This window comes from Macrobrachium rosenbergii, chromosome 5 (genome assembly GCF_040412425.1).
Source record: "Macrobrachium rosenbergii isolate ZJJX-2024 chromosome 5, ASM4041242v1, whole genome shotgun sequence".
Taxonomy (NCBI): Eukaryota; Metazoa; Arthropoda; class Malacostraca; order Decapoda; family Palaemonidae; genus Macrobrachium; species Macrobrachium rosenbergii.
In genome coordinates, this window is record NC_089745.1 from 63,922,890 (window position 1) to 63,938,127 (window position 15,238).

The following is a 15,238-nucleotide window of genomic DNA, read 5'->3' on the forward strand; positions in this document are numbered from 1 at the left end:
AAGTTTACCAGATAATCGCATCGCTCTGGCTCCATACTAAGGTCGGTCAGTTTAGTGGAACGGGTTATGGGAACAGTGTTTGCCCGTCGGGCAGTGCCCGCTAGTGTGGACAGGGCTTTACAATTTTGTAATATATGTGACCATATCATCTTTGATGTCATTTTTCAGATGGTTTTTAATTGGCCAACAAAGTCTGCCCAGCCTGGGTTGGAAAGATTAAGCTATGAAGCCAAGAACTGGGGCACTTGCTCCTATTCAGCTATTTGGACAGTGAAAAAGGGATAATGTGCTCCACAAAATAAATGAGAAAAACCATAGTTACACAAAGCTAATAGTTGAAGAAGCTGGACAGACAGCTAAATGGAACAGAGGAAGCTAAAATAGAGGAAAGGTAAAAGGTTAAAAAGTGGGTGCAGCTAGAACGAATTTCAAAACTTCCATATAATGAAAAAATGAACACAATATAAAATCTATCATTTATTTGCATATAGTAGGCGGGCATGATCTAATGAAATGGGAAATCATAAAATAAAATACATGAAGATAAACGAGATCATTTTTCACTCAGCCTTTACAATGAAGAAGTTTGTCCTTTTATTGTACGGTTTGGTTGGTATTTTTGTTTTCCCGTTCAGAGGGTTTGCAACACCCTTAGTAAAAGTGAGCAGATCATACTTCCTAGGGGAGTTTTTTTTTCATTATTTTTCATGTGATGATGTTATTGATTAAGGGCTGAAGTATGCCAGTGCAATTGGCAGTTCTGTGAAGAAATTTCTCCATTTATCATTATTTTTAGTAAACAGCAAATATTATCCCTGTGAACAGCACAAATAGGCCTATGTCCATTCGTAGTTAAAAATAGATTAAAATAAAATTAAAATAGATTAAAATAACAAATATATATACTACATATCTAATTTACTAGTCTTCGTCGCTGGAATCTCACGCACATGTAGCCAAGTATTGCCACAGTAAGTCAAAGTTTCCTCATTTATTTCAAGCTTGGATAATAGGCTTGTAGTGATAAGAGTATCCCAAAAAGTGTCAAGAGTTCAAGAAGTTATGACGTCATTATGGCCATTAAAAATTATGTATATGTTAGTAGAAGTGATTAAAAATTATACATACATGAATGTAATATGTATATACTTTTATATATATATATATATATATATATATATATATATATATATATATATATATATATATATATATATATATATATTGTAACGTGCAATTGTTATTTACTGAGTCGGTTGAGCTTCAGACTATCACTTGATGGGTCGGAGTTCAATTCCCGCAGCCGGCTGATGAAGAGTTAGAGGAATTTATTTCTGGTGATAGAAATTCATTTCTCGCTATACTGTGGTTCGGATTCCACAATAAGCTGTAGGTCCCGTTGCTAAGTAACCAATTCGTTCTTAGCCACGTAAAATAAGTCTAATCATTCAGGCCAGCCCTAGGAGAGCTGTTACTCAGCTCAGTGGTCTGGTAAAACTAAGGTATACTTAACTTTTTTTTTTAACAAGAGCACATGAAAGCTCCATGTATTTAAAACTAAACAGAACTTAAACCCTAACATAAAATATGGTGAGCCAAAGCAGACCACCCAGGTAGAGGAACAGGGATGCTGTAAAAACACCCCTGGAAATTAGCATTTGCTAAACCCTTGCAGTCTCACTGAAGAATCTCCACCCCTCTCTCTTTGCCTTATTATCACACTACTGTCTGACTTTAATTTAGCTTGGGCACTATTGTTTTCATCTTCATATTCCAGCACCTGCATTAGTAGATGTCAACAATATGAGGGGCGAAAAGCCAGCACGTTAATGGACTATCGCCCACACCTGAATTAAGGCTGGAAGGTGGGAGATCATAGCTATAAAAGGGACAGGTTGACAGTCAGACGAGCAGTTTGTTACCAGCCAGATTCATAGCAAAATCCTTGCAGGTTTGTCTCTAAAACCTTCTCCTTTCCTAATCAACCTTTGTCGTGCTACCACAGTCCCACGACGAAGATCCCTCGCCTTAATTACAAAGTCTGGTCTTCACATCAAGACATCACATCCTTTGGAAAGGTACAGTTGGATTTGGAATTTGTTACGATGACCATTCTTTCACTATAATTGTCATGCTTTCTAATATGCACATTCCTTGGTGTTTCTGAGAAAGTAAGCGAAGTAGTTCATTTTCATTTCAAGTAACGTAAGCATGTTCATGCAATTTGCTACTCTTAATTGCTTCCCTCTCAGCTTCAGCTTTCCCAAAGTGAACATGTACTGTAAGTGTTTTCCTTGCAAACCAAGTGACAGTGAGTCTGTATTGCAGAACAGGCATTTGTGATGCTGTATGCCTACCTGCTTGTCCACAGTGCCTATTCCTGACTTCCCAATGTGGAAGATTCCTTAAAGATTAATATCTGATGATTTGAATGCCATTGTGGTAAGAGTTCATTTATATTTAACTATTTTTAAGGGTTCTATAGCCTTATGTGATTACCCTCAAATTAAGGTTATTTCTATATCTTGAGAGGTTTTATCATAGCTCGTAATTTATTTGCAATTGGCACCATTTGATGTGTGAACTAATGCAAAAGCAGTGCCAAGGAGCTGGTGATTAGCTCCTGCATAATATCCTCCTGATTAGTATAATTATAATTTAATTAGTGAAAACTTGCTTTTCCCTTAATTTCCATTGCATTTACTGTTAACATACTTCTCTTTACGTGTGTGGCCAAATCAGTCAGATGTCATTCAGATTGTGATTAGAGCTAGATACAGCTTCCCCGGCCACGCCCATGAAAGTGGCGATCTTGCCAGGATATTGCAAAGCCTTGCACGACATTGCATGGTGCAAGCCATGCAACTTCATCCCTTATCTCAGTAGAATAGCTAATCAGCTTTTGCTGGCTAAGTCTGAGCATTTATGATCATAAGGAACCTCATATCCCCTTTAGTAACTTACTTCGGCACTTGTGGACAACAGTACACAGCGTGGGTATTCTCATTTAATTTTCTATTGCGAAGTAGATTTCATGTCTTATATATTCACAGCGTATTCGAATGTAGGCACACTGCCGTACGTCTGAGTTCATTTAGCGAGAGAGAGAGCCTATTGCCATACGTGCCTGTATTTTAGCTGGATTTATCCTTAGTGTATGCTGTTCTGAGACTATGGGTCTCTTGTGGTTAGGAAATAGCTATGCAGTGCAGTGATGATGAGTGTTAAGTGTTATAATTCAGGGAAAGTGCAAAATTCCCACCAAACTTATGATAACCCCTTAGCTAGGAAGAGGTATCTGGCAACCCATCTGGTAGGCAGCCCATGAGTTTGATAAAGAGGCCACTATGCACAGCTTTGCTGTGGGGACAAAGTCTTAGACCTTTGGACTGGGGCTATGCGCCCCCTGGAAACCCAGTTTACCGGGCCTCATAAAGTACTGGGGAAAAAGGGACTCCTAAACTATCTAGTCAACTGCGGGCAAAGGTGAGCAAAATGGCTTTACATTAACTTGTTCAAGGAGAAGGAGGAGGAGACAAATGACATGAAACTAGCATCAAGTGCAGTAGTGGGCAACATTACCATACCTTCTAACCCTACTACAAACTCAGAAGTGATCTCTCAAATTCAATGTATCATTCCAGGTCTTGACGACAATAAGCGCCAAGACATAGAAAATCTGTTGTTACAATATCCTAAAGTAACCAAAAAAATCGTCTCGGGTGTATGGATGTCTTAAACATACCATACAGTTAGAGGAGAACACAAGACCAATTGCCCAAGGATATTATAGAGTAAACCCGCAAAAGGCAGAAAGAATAAAAAAACAAGTTGATCTACAACTAGAATTGGTGTTAAATGAACAGGGCCAGAGCCCTTGGTCCTCACCAGTCATACTAGTACCAAAAGAAGGTGGAGGAGATCAACTCTGTGTTGACTTTAGAAAACTAAATGAGGGCACCAAACCAGAGCCGTATCCTTTCCCGCGAATAGAAGTATGATTAGACTGGCTAGGAACCGCTGCCTTTCCTCAGTAAGATCGACCTGGAGAAGGGTTATTGGCAGGTCCCACTAGCAGATGAAGCACGCAAGCTGACAGCATTCACGACACCAGATGGCTTCTTCCAATACAAGGTTATGCCTTTCGGGCTGAAAAATGTCCTAGTTGCTTCCAGCAACTAATGAATCAAGTCCTGGCAGGCATCAAAAACTGTCATCTATCTTGACGACATAGTAATCTTTGCAAACACTTGGGAGGAGCATCTTTGGATCATGGCTGAAGTCTTAGCTGCTCTCCAAAAGGCAAAGTTAGTAATAAACCTGAAAAAGCACCAATTCGGAGCAGCCAAAATCACATACCTCGAGCACATCACACGAAACGGCAAACTCATGCCAAAGGATGCCAATATATCACCTATAAGGGACATAACATAGCCAACAACAAAGAAAGAAGCCCAAAGATCCATGGGCATGGTGCAATATTTCAGAAGATTCATCCCCTATTTCTCAGAGGCAGCAGTTCCTATAACTAATCTCTTCAAAGGAAACAGAACATTCAGATGCACATAAGAATGTGAGAGAGTGTATGACAACCTTAAGGCTGTGCTCATCAGCATGCCCGGCCTACACACTCCTGATTACGAGAGACCGTTCTACATGGCAGTGGATGCTAGCAACACTGGAATAGGAGCTGTAATGTTCCAGATCAAAGATGGTATTCACCATCCCATAGCATATTACTCTAAGAAACTAAACCCAGCAGGAACCCAATACAGCACGACTGAAAAAGAACTGTTGGGAATGGTGCTAGCCATGAAGCATTATGAAGTTTATTATGCCGATCACAAGTTCCCACTCACTGTCTATACGGATCATAATCTGCTTAAATACCTCACAAAATTCAGAAATCAAAATAAACACTTAATGAGATGGAGTCTTGACATGCAGGACTATAACTGGAAAATAGAGCATATTAAGGGAACAGAAAATTAAATAGCCCAAGTGCTATCCAACCACTAGCCTTGTATGAACTCTTAAAATCAAAACCCTGTGACCACAGGTTTTCCATTTTCATAGTGCTTGGTGCCCAACACAGAGCATGTGGTGGCAAGCACTCCATTTCTTTTCAACTTCATACCCCATGCAACATTGTGCTAATAAATATTAGAATATACCCCATGACCCAAACTATTCCTTAAACCTTAAACTTTCTTTGTCTTACCCTTTTAACCTGAACTGCTAATTTGTATACACGTGCACCACAGCACACTGTGCTAGCCAGATTAACTGGCAGGATTTCTAAAACTTACAGTAACTGGGAATAATTTGAAAGAGGAGTATGATCAAAGTACAGGTCAATATATCCATATATCAGTTCTTGAAGCTTGTATGTTATGAATCAAAGTAGCCAGGAACAAGCTTAAAATGTCTCGTTAGGATGTCTGGATATACTTGCTTATATAATACATAACACAAATTGCAATTTAGTTATAACTGCATTATCATTGAAGTTAATTTGTAGTAAATTAAACTCAGTAGAGTAACCTTATAATGATGATTTAACATAAACTTACACTGTAAGCAGACACATGATTCTTCTGCATTATACCTTATTTTGGGATTTCGAGGTCGAGAGAGAGAGAAGTTACTTTTAAAACATAGAGCTAGACTGACATTAACGGCGAAAAGGGCGTAAAATGTCTTTCAATGAGGGGAGTTGTAACATGCAATTGCTATTTACAAGAGCATGTGAAAGCTCCATGTATTTAAAACTAAACAGGACTTAACACCTAATGTAAAATACCCTCAGTCGAAGCAAACCACCCAGATACAGAAACAGGGATGCTGTAAAAACACCCCTGGAATTTAGCGCTCGCTAAACCCTTGCAGTCTCGCTGAAGAACCTCCACCCCTCTCTCTTTGCCTTATTATCCCACTAATGCCTGACTTTAATTTCCCTTGGGTATAGTCGTTTTCGTCTCCATATTCCAGCACCTGCATTTGTGGATGTCAACAAGATGAGGGGCGAAAGCCGGCATGCTAACGGACTATCACCCACACCTGAACTAAGGCTGGAAGGTGGGAGATCATAGCTATACAAGGGACAGGTCGACGGCCAGGCAAGCATTTCGTTACCAGCCAGACTCATAGCAAAATCCTTGCAGATCAGTCTCTGATGCCCCTCCCCTTTCCTAGTCCACCTTTGTTATGCTACCATAGTCCCACCGAAGATCCCTTGCAACGTCTGGTCTTCACATCAAGACATTACATCCTTCGGGAAAGGTACAGTTAGATTTGGAGTTTGTTACAATGCCCATTCTTCCACTATAATTTTCATGCTTTCTAATATTCACGCCCCTTGGTGTTTCTGAGAAAATAAGCGAAGCAGTTCATTGTCATTTCAAGTAACGTAAGCATATTTATGCAATTTGCTACTCTTAATTGCTTCCCTCTCAGCTTCAGCTTTCCCAAAGTGAACATGAAAGTGTTTTCCTTGCAAACCAAGTGACAGTGAGTTTGTATTGCAGAATAGGCGATTGTGATGCTGTGTGCCTACCTGCTTGTCCTTGGTGCCCATTCTGACCTCCCGACGTGGAAGATTCCTTAAAGATTAATATCTGAAGATTAGAGTGCCATTGTGGCAAGACTTCATTTATATTTAACTATTTTTAGAGGTTCTATAGCCTTATGTGATTATCCTCATAGTAAGATTATTTCTATATCTTGAGAGATTTTATCATAGCTCGTAATTTATTTGCTACTGGCACTATTTGATGTGTGAACTAATATAAGAGCAGTGCCAAGGCGCTGGTGATTAGCTCCTGTGTAATATCCTTCTGATTTGTGTAATTATAATTTAATTAATGAAAACTTGCTTTTCCCTCAATTTCCCTTGCATTTACTGTTAACATACTTCTTTTTACGTATGTGGACAAATCAGTCAAATGTCGTTCAAATTGTGATTAGAGCTGGATATAATATATATATATATATATATATATATATATATATATATATATATATATATATATATATATAATGTATATATATATATATATATATATAATATATATATATATATATATATATATATATATATATATATATATATATATATATATATATATATATATGTATATATAACTTTAATATCTAGGCAACAATCCTAGTTCTGTTTTTGATGTTACATGTACAAGTGTAATCCCTATAAATGGTTTCATTTTAACCACTCATTAAAAATTCCTTTCAGTTCGACTATAGTTAAACGCAATACCATCCTCGACACTGAAAAGCAATTTCCTTCAGTGCACACAACTGTAATTCGAAAATTCATGATTGCTATATAAGAAGATTATGTACATTGTATCAATTACCAATAGCTTATTCGTCTCTTAACAAATTACTAATCATGGAATTATATACGTCGTTACTTAACTTATTCAGCAATAATCCAGTTAAGAAGGGTAATTCACAAAATATATCCCCCCCCATTTATTACATCTGATGTCTGACGTCACGTCTCTAACCGTTTCAGCATCAATATAGTCTCAGTTAATCGAGTTTTCTGTACAGCGTATAATGCTGTATGAAACTCTCAGCCACCGCCCATGAAACGTTCAGCCGCGCCCCATGAAACTTTCAACCACGGCCCGGTGGTGGCCTGTGTTGTTGGCACCTTTAGCGGTGCCAGACGAACGATCATGGTTAACTTTAACCTAAAATAAAATAAAAGCCACTGATGCTAGAGGGCTGCAATCTGATATGTTTGATGATTGGAGGGTGGATGTTCAACATAACAATTTGCAGCCCTCTAGCCTCAGTAGTTTTTAAGATCTGAGGGCGGACAGAAAAAGTGCGGACGGACAAACAAATAGCCGCCTCAACAGTTTTCTTGTACAGAAAACTAAAAAAAATATATTATACCTGTAGTGTTTTGGCGATATGGGGTATTCCTCAACATACGGTGAGCCTTTGACCTAAACTTTGAGTCAGGTATCTAGCTGTAGCGTGTAACTAAAGAGAGAAAAACACCAGACGGGTCAAATTGTATATAGTACAACCTAAATTACTTATATGATTCTTTCCTCCCAATTACACTCATTTGAATCACCTTCAGAAGCAGCCTCAATAGCTACCAACGAAGAGTTTTTTTCTGTCTTTCTTTAAATGTGTAAGTAATTTGACCCCCTAGCAAATTATAAATAATGTTTGGACACTATCGATTTTATCAAAATTTTCACTACGGCAAAAGAACAAGTTCAAAGGAAGCAAACAAAACTCTGTCAACGAAAGATCAAAATTCATCCGCACATCACGGGAAGCTACGCTCTATTCCCCTCTTTCGGACACTGCAAGCAATACAATTTATTTTTGAAAATAAACTTTTGATGTACGCATATTATTCCCCTCATTGCGATGCCGAGTTAAAAGCGATGGAAAGTGCCGCACTAATCATGCTTGAAACCAACTGGGGCGTCGCTTGTTAGAACGGGAAGCGATGAGCTGCCAAAGTTGCCTTCTAAATACAGCTGCTGTGAGGAGAACACCACCGAAGTTAGATCGGAAAATGTCAGTCTATCACTTGCCGATTATTCTTTAAAAAAAGGCAACACAACAGCCATCCAGTTTATACTAACCCAGTAAGATATGGGACACACCAAAAAAGTTTCTCGTCTACTGTGTCTCACATACAGTACATCATCTCTCATGTCTAGCTTTAAATGTAGAGGGCAAACTTATCCATGCGGTTTACACTATAGCCAACCCTTCTATCAGGAATATGGAATACTTTTTTTTTACACACACGCACGCACACACACATATATACGTATATATATATAAATTAATAAATAAATAAATAAATATATATATATATGTGTGTGTGTGTGTGTATGTATGTATGTATGTATGTATGTATGTATGTATGTATATCACGGGAATTGCAACGAGACAAAACACAAACAGTATTTCATACGAGGAAAGTGAAACAACGGAATACGAGATCTTTTGCCATTTACTCTACGGCAAAGTGGCCAAAAACTGTCTATATATATATATATATATATATATATATATATATATATATATATATATATATATATATATATATATATATATATATATATATATATATATATACAGCGTATTAACTTCAGCAGAAGAGCTAATGAGATCATGTCGGTCCCAAGATCGGAGAAAGAGGGTGGTTGAGTGAAGAGTTAACGACCCTACCAAGTAAAAAACCGATAAGTGTTCAAGAATCTCAGATCGACCCAATGAAAATATGAATTCCTTAAATGAAGACTACTCTAAAGTTACGTTACAAGAATCGTTTTGGCCTAAGAAGGGAATGTAGACTGGACAGATACGCAATACTGTACCTCTGTAGAATTGGTGGGTTAATTCGTCAAGGAAATAGATTTTGTTAAAAGTGGTACATATAAAATAGTAGAAGATTTCAATCCATTAAATAGAATAAAGATTGAAAAGGTTTAAATAACTTTAGTGATAACAAATAGTAACATTAAGCAAAATGGAAGTTAGTTCTCATAAAACCTTTCAAATACAGTATTTGGAAAAATAATGTAATCGCAACGCCAAGATGGTAAATGTGTTTTTTTATTTATTCCAAGAGTGCAAGGCTAAAATGAACTGTGTAATGAAAACACAAATATACGAAATTCGTTTACGAATAAAAATTAAATGGTGATAAGAAATGCATTTCTACACCAAACGTTTCAGTAAAGAAGCATGGAGCTCATGTAATGGTCGAAAAAAACACCCAATAGATAATGACATTATTAACAATATAATTAGTAACAATTATTAGGAGGAGCTGACAGTGGCTCTGACAATTGTGAGGAACTACAAAAGTTTTGGCTAGATATTGGAAGATCAGAGGTGAAAGGAATGGTAGGAAAAGCACACCAATTACTGATCAGAAAAGAAGAGGTATCAGTAAATTTAATATTCTAAAAAATAAAGGGTAAATAAGAAAATGAATATATCTAATATATAAGGGAATACAGAACATATTAAAAAGATACAAAAGTAATTATTGCATATGCGACCGGAAGACAACACAGATACTGATATGCTTATGATTATAATAAAGAAGAGGATGGCAGGAAGAAAGCAAGGATGACATTCCAACAAAATAACAATATAAATGCTTGCTCAGAAAAGCTTAGAGATAAAAAAAGAACAGCAACGATAATCAATCGTAAAAATGAAAAGCACTGGATAAACAAGATTACTGAAGACAAAATAGAAGGAACATTAAGAAAATAAAGAATGGCTGCAAAAGAGAGCAAGATCACCAAAGACCGAGAAGAAAAACTCCAAAGTGCAGAAAAACACTAAACGGTTTCATATCATTTTTCCTATGCAGAAATTTTTGAAGTGCCAAGCCAAGTACTGAACTGTGCGCTGACGATCAATGTCAAAATGAAAATGACAAAAAAAGAGCTTTTAAATGCTTAATAAACGTGAGTTTATACACACACACATACACACACATATATATATACACACATATATACATATATATATATATATATATATATATATATATATATATATATATATATATATATATATATATATATACACACACACACAAAATTAGATATTTTATCATTTTAAAAATCCAGCCTCAAATAATCCTTTTACATCGAACTGACTTGCACCCAAAATGAATTATATATAATAAGGCCTCCTGCCCAGACCGGAAATCGTTATGTCATTGTCACCCTACTTCCAGAAAAATAAAATGACATAGGTTCGATTGTAATTTAGGGTAGAAATAATTATATATAATTCCTGTTTTGTGTTAGTTACTTCCAAGGTAAAGTGAATTCCATATCAACAGGATGTTGTGACTTAATATAAATATAGCGTGTGTGTGTGTGTGTGTGTGTGTGTGTGTGTGTGTGTGTGTGTGTGTATGTGTGTGTGTGTGTGTGTGTATTAATATCATACAGTATATGTGTGTGTGTCAATGTCGAATTAAACAGCTGCCTGGAGCTTTTCCGAAGAACAATTTTTATCACATTTTCAAAAACGCACACCCAAAGAGAATTTAATGATGAACTAATGTTTTATTGTTAATGCCATTTGCCAAAAATTTTCACTAGAAATGTTACATTTTTAATGGCAAAAAAAAAAAAAGTTAGGGGCTACAAATCCGGTGAATGGCTTATGACATGAATACATATTTAAAGTGATACTGGAAATTACTCACTTTGAAAGCAAGTATGAAAAATATAGTACTGACGCTCACAATAAACATATAACGACGGTTAGTGCAAATGTATCCCAGAGATTTCCGATACAGTGTGAAAATATGAATTTCCCATTCCTTTCAAAGATATTATATCCACTTTCTTTTTATTCCTTCTCTTACTTTTGGAGGCCTTGCCTAGAAGGGGATACAATGTGTTTCCTGTTCCGACGGCCTTTACATTAAAACCTAATGATAAAACAGTAATAGTATCAGTCGTTTCTAGATGAAACATTAAAACCTAATGATACAACAGTAATAGTATCAGTCGTTTCTAGATGGAACATTAAAACCTAATGATACAACAGTAATAGTATCAGTCGTTTCTAGATGAAACAAGTAAAAAATGCACCGAAGTTTTTTCGGCGCAATCGAGTTTTTAATGCTGTATGAGCTGCGGCCCACGAAACTTTAACCATGGCCCGGTGGTGGCCTGCCCTATATCGTTACCAGAAGTACAATTATGGCTAACTTTAACCTTAAATAAAATAAAAACTACTGAGGCTAGAGGGCTGCAATAGTAATGTTTGATGATTGGAGGGTGGATGATCAACATCCCAATTTGCAGCCCTGTATCCTCAGTAGTTTTTAAGATCTGAGGGCGGACAGAAAAAGTGCGGAAGGACAGACAAATAGCTTTCTTTTACAGAGAACTAAAACCTACTTCTACTACTACCAGTAACGTATTATTGGGGATCATTAAAACAACATCACTAACAGCAAAGGCTCGTGCAGCAACAGGTTAGTGCAAAACAAAATAAATAATATAATACAGATGTTTAAAATGGAGCCGCATAAACGCAAAATGAACAGAAACTCTAGGAAAATTAATTTTTAAAGACGCAGAAATATGCAAAAGATAAATGCTAACGAAACGCACATCGTACTATGAATAAACAAAAACTAAATATATTTGTTCATTATCCTAATGTTTGTTCACAATTTAAGCATTCAACGCCAGGCTATTACTTATGACGATTGACAAATGAATCCTGAAACATAAAGTTCTAAAATATAATGAATGTGAGCGTACGAATCCATCTGCAATATTTGTGTATGCTATACGTCATGTTAGCAGGTGGCAGGTCTAGTAACACTCGATTGGAAATTTCAGTTCCGTTTATTTACTTATTCAGTTACAACATTTGCGTGGAGGAACACTGAAACTCCTCTCACACGTCACGAAAAACAAATACAATACGGGAAATGTTGAGGAAATGAGAAAAAAGAGAAGCATTTAAATAAAACTAAAAATAATTAAAAAATCACAAAAATGAATGTGTATTCACACTGTATATACAAGGGTGATGAAAATAATTACTCAATATTTTATAATCAGATGTATAAATCATCCATGCCAATGATAACCAGGCACACCTTCACACAGGAGTATTTACAAAGTACTTCATGGTCTATTGAAACCCACTACTCAACATCTCTTGTAACGTCAATCATGTACAAAAAGATAAAAAAAATATATATTAACAGGTAATATGAAAACAAGTTGATGTCTTTTATCTTGAATCTGCGCGTGGTCAATAAATCAATTTATGATATCTACTCGGGATAATAAATCAAGATTAAACTACACCCATTGTTAACAAGACCTTCATGAACTTATGTGATCACTGACCACGGAAAATAACAAATTATGAGCAAGACTGTGGAAGAAAGAAAGAAATCACTGGCGCAAAAGATTTCGTCGTGTACAAGTCATAAAACAGAAAAAATTAAAAGTTGCTTCTATCCTAACAAGAATGTTTGTAATACTGATCATTTAAATATCTGTCACTGTTCTATATTTACATATATATATATATATATATATATATATATATATATATATATATATATATATATATAAATTTATATATATATATATATATATATATATATATATATATATATATATATATATATATTCACTGCATATACATATTATTTATCAACGTTGCGCCATACGCGGCCCCGCCCCCAACAACAGGTGGTGGTTTCAGAGGAAGGACAAGACACCGGTCGCAGTAGCATTCACCTCTTAAGTGCTAAATAATGGATCCTCTCTCCTTCCCACGTTACACTTTCGAATTATATGTATTTTACTTGCTTCACTTATACTGCGACTCGCCTGTTCGCTTATACCACCATCATCATTTATACTTGCAACCACATACATATATAAATCAACTGATTTTATTTTTATGACATCTGTATAAGCACTAACTGTTCCATCTTTAAGGATTCCATAGGCACTCATAGCTTAACTCTCTAACTTTCTCTTCTTGCAACTACCTTCAAAATCTTCTACTAGTTTCCCCAGTTTTTCTTCCTATCACCAATTAGTACTGTAGCATCCGCAAATCACAGATGCTTTCCACATTGCGTTCATGACCCATTTTATTATCACAAACTTTGCACCTGCATCCTACATCCTTACTTTGACTTTCCACACCACCCCAAGCAAGATGATCAAACTGCCGTAGAGACTTAAAACCTTCTGGAATAAGACCCACTATTTCGCTCCACTAGCAAATCTCCCTCTATACATTCTAACACATTCTTTGTTTCCATCATAACATTTTTTGATCACTCATAGCAACTTATCTTCTATCCCTTACATCCTCAACACTCTCCCCATTGCCTAGTGATCACTTTATCACTAGCTTTTTCTAGATCTATGTATACCAAACTCCTCAGAAAATGGTTTCATATCACACATTTGATCCACAAACTTTCTTCTTTGCCTTAAACCAACACTTTATCCTCTAAGAAAGCTTTGTCATACGTCGCAATCTCTCAGTCACATTCTGCCATACACTATCCAAAGTAGCAATTGCCACTTGCAATTTCCACAGTTTCCTCTATCTATCACCCAAATCGCCATCCTTGCCTGCTGAACTTCCACAAGCATTCTCAATCTGAGACTAAACCTTTCTGCTCATACGTTATTAAAAAATAAAAGTTAAGTACACCTTAGTTTAACCAGACCACTGAGCTGGTTAACAGCTCTCCTAGGGCTGGCCCGAAGGATTAGATTTATTTTACGTGGCTAAAAACCAGCTCTGCCTATTTTCTATCTTCCACATTCAACAAATCTTCAGAATGCTCCACCAACTTAAGATTGCATTGTTTTCGGACGGTGTCTCTCTGGCTGGCACATAAACCATTCTTTCAGTATTTACTTTCCTGTAAAGTTAAGTACTGTATATCTTAGTTTAACCAGACCACTGAGCTGATTAACAGCTCTCCTAGGGCTGGCCCGAAGGATTAGATTTAATTTACGTGGCTAAAAACCAACTGATTACCTAGCAACGGGACCTACAGCTTATTGTGGAATCCGAACCACATTATGGCGAGAAATGAATTTCTATCACCAGAAATAAATTCCTCTGATTCTTCATTGGCCGGCCGGAGACTCGAACGCTGAGCCAACAGCGTGCTAGCCAAGAGCTCTACCCACCCCCCAATGAAGAACTTACTTTTCTGTAGAACAACTTTTTCATCCTTACTGAAGCACTTGCTCGTATTCATCTTCTATTTTCCAATACTGTACCACAAGGCAAAGGAGTACTTAGTGAACGGTTGTAGACCCTTGGCGGGAATATAAGCCCCTAAGTGGCAGGTGAACCTCCCTCCTTAAGTCAACGGCAGCAGTACTTCCATTCTTATGGAATGCGGGAAATAACAGCTTTCTCGCCACTGCATGATGTGAAGGTCACCGAATGGTCAAAGGCGTGGGATTTGGCTGCTCCATGCCTTCTATTAATATTTCAAAAATTTTAGAACAAACATATGCACATACACACATACAATCATACACAGATACCCACACACATAATATATACATATATATTGTAGCATAGTCTTTGCCTCATTTTGCTACAAGTGTTAATGCACATGTGGCCTCCACAATTCACTCTTAAAACTTCAAATCTCTCCAGTGCTTTTACAGTCGTCAGG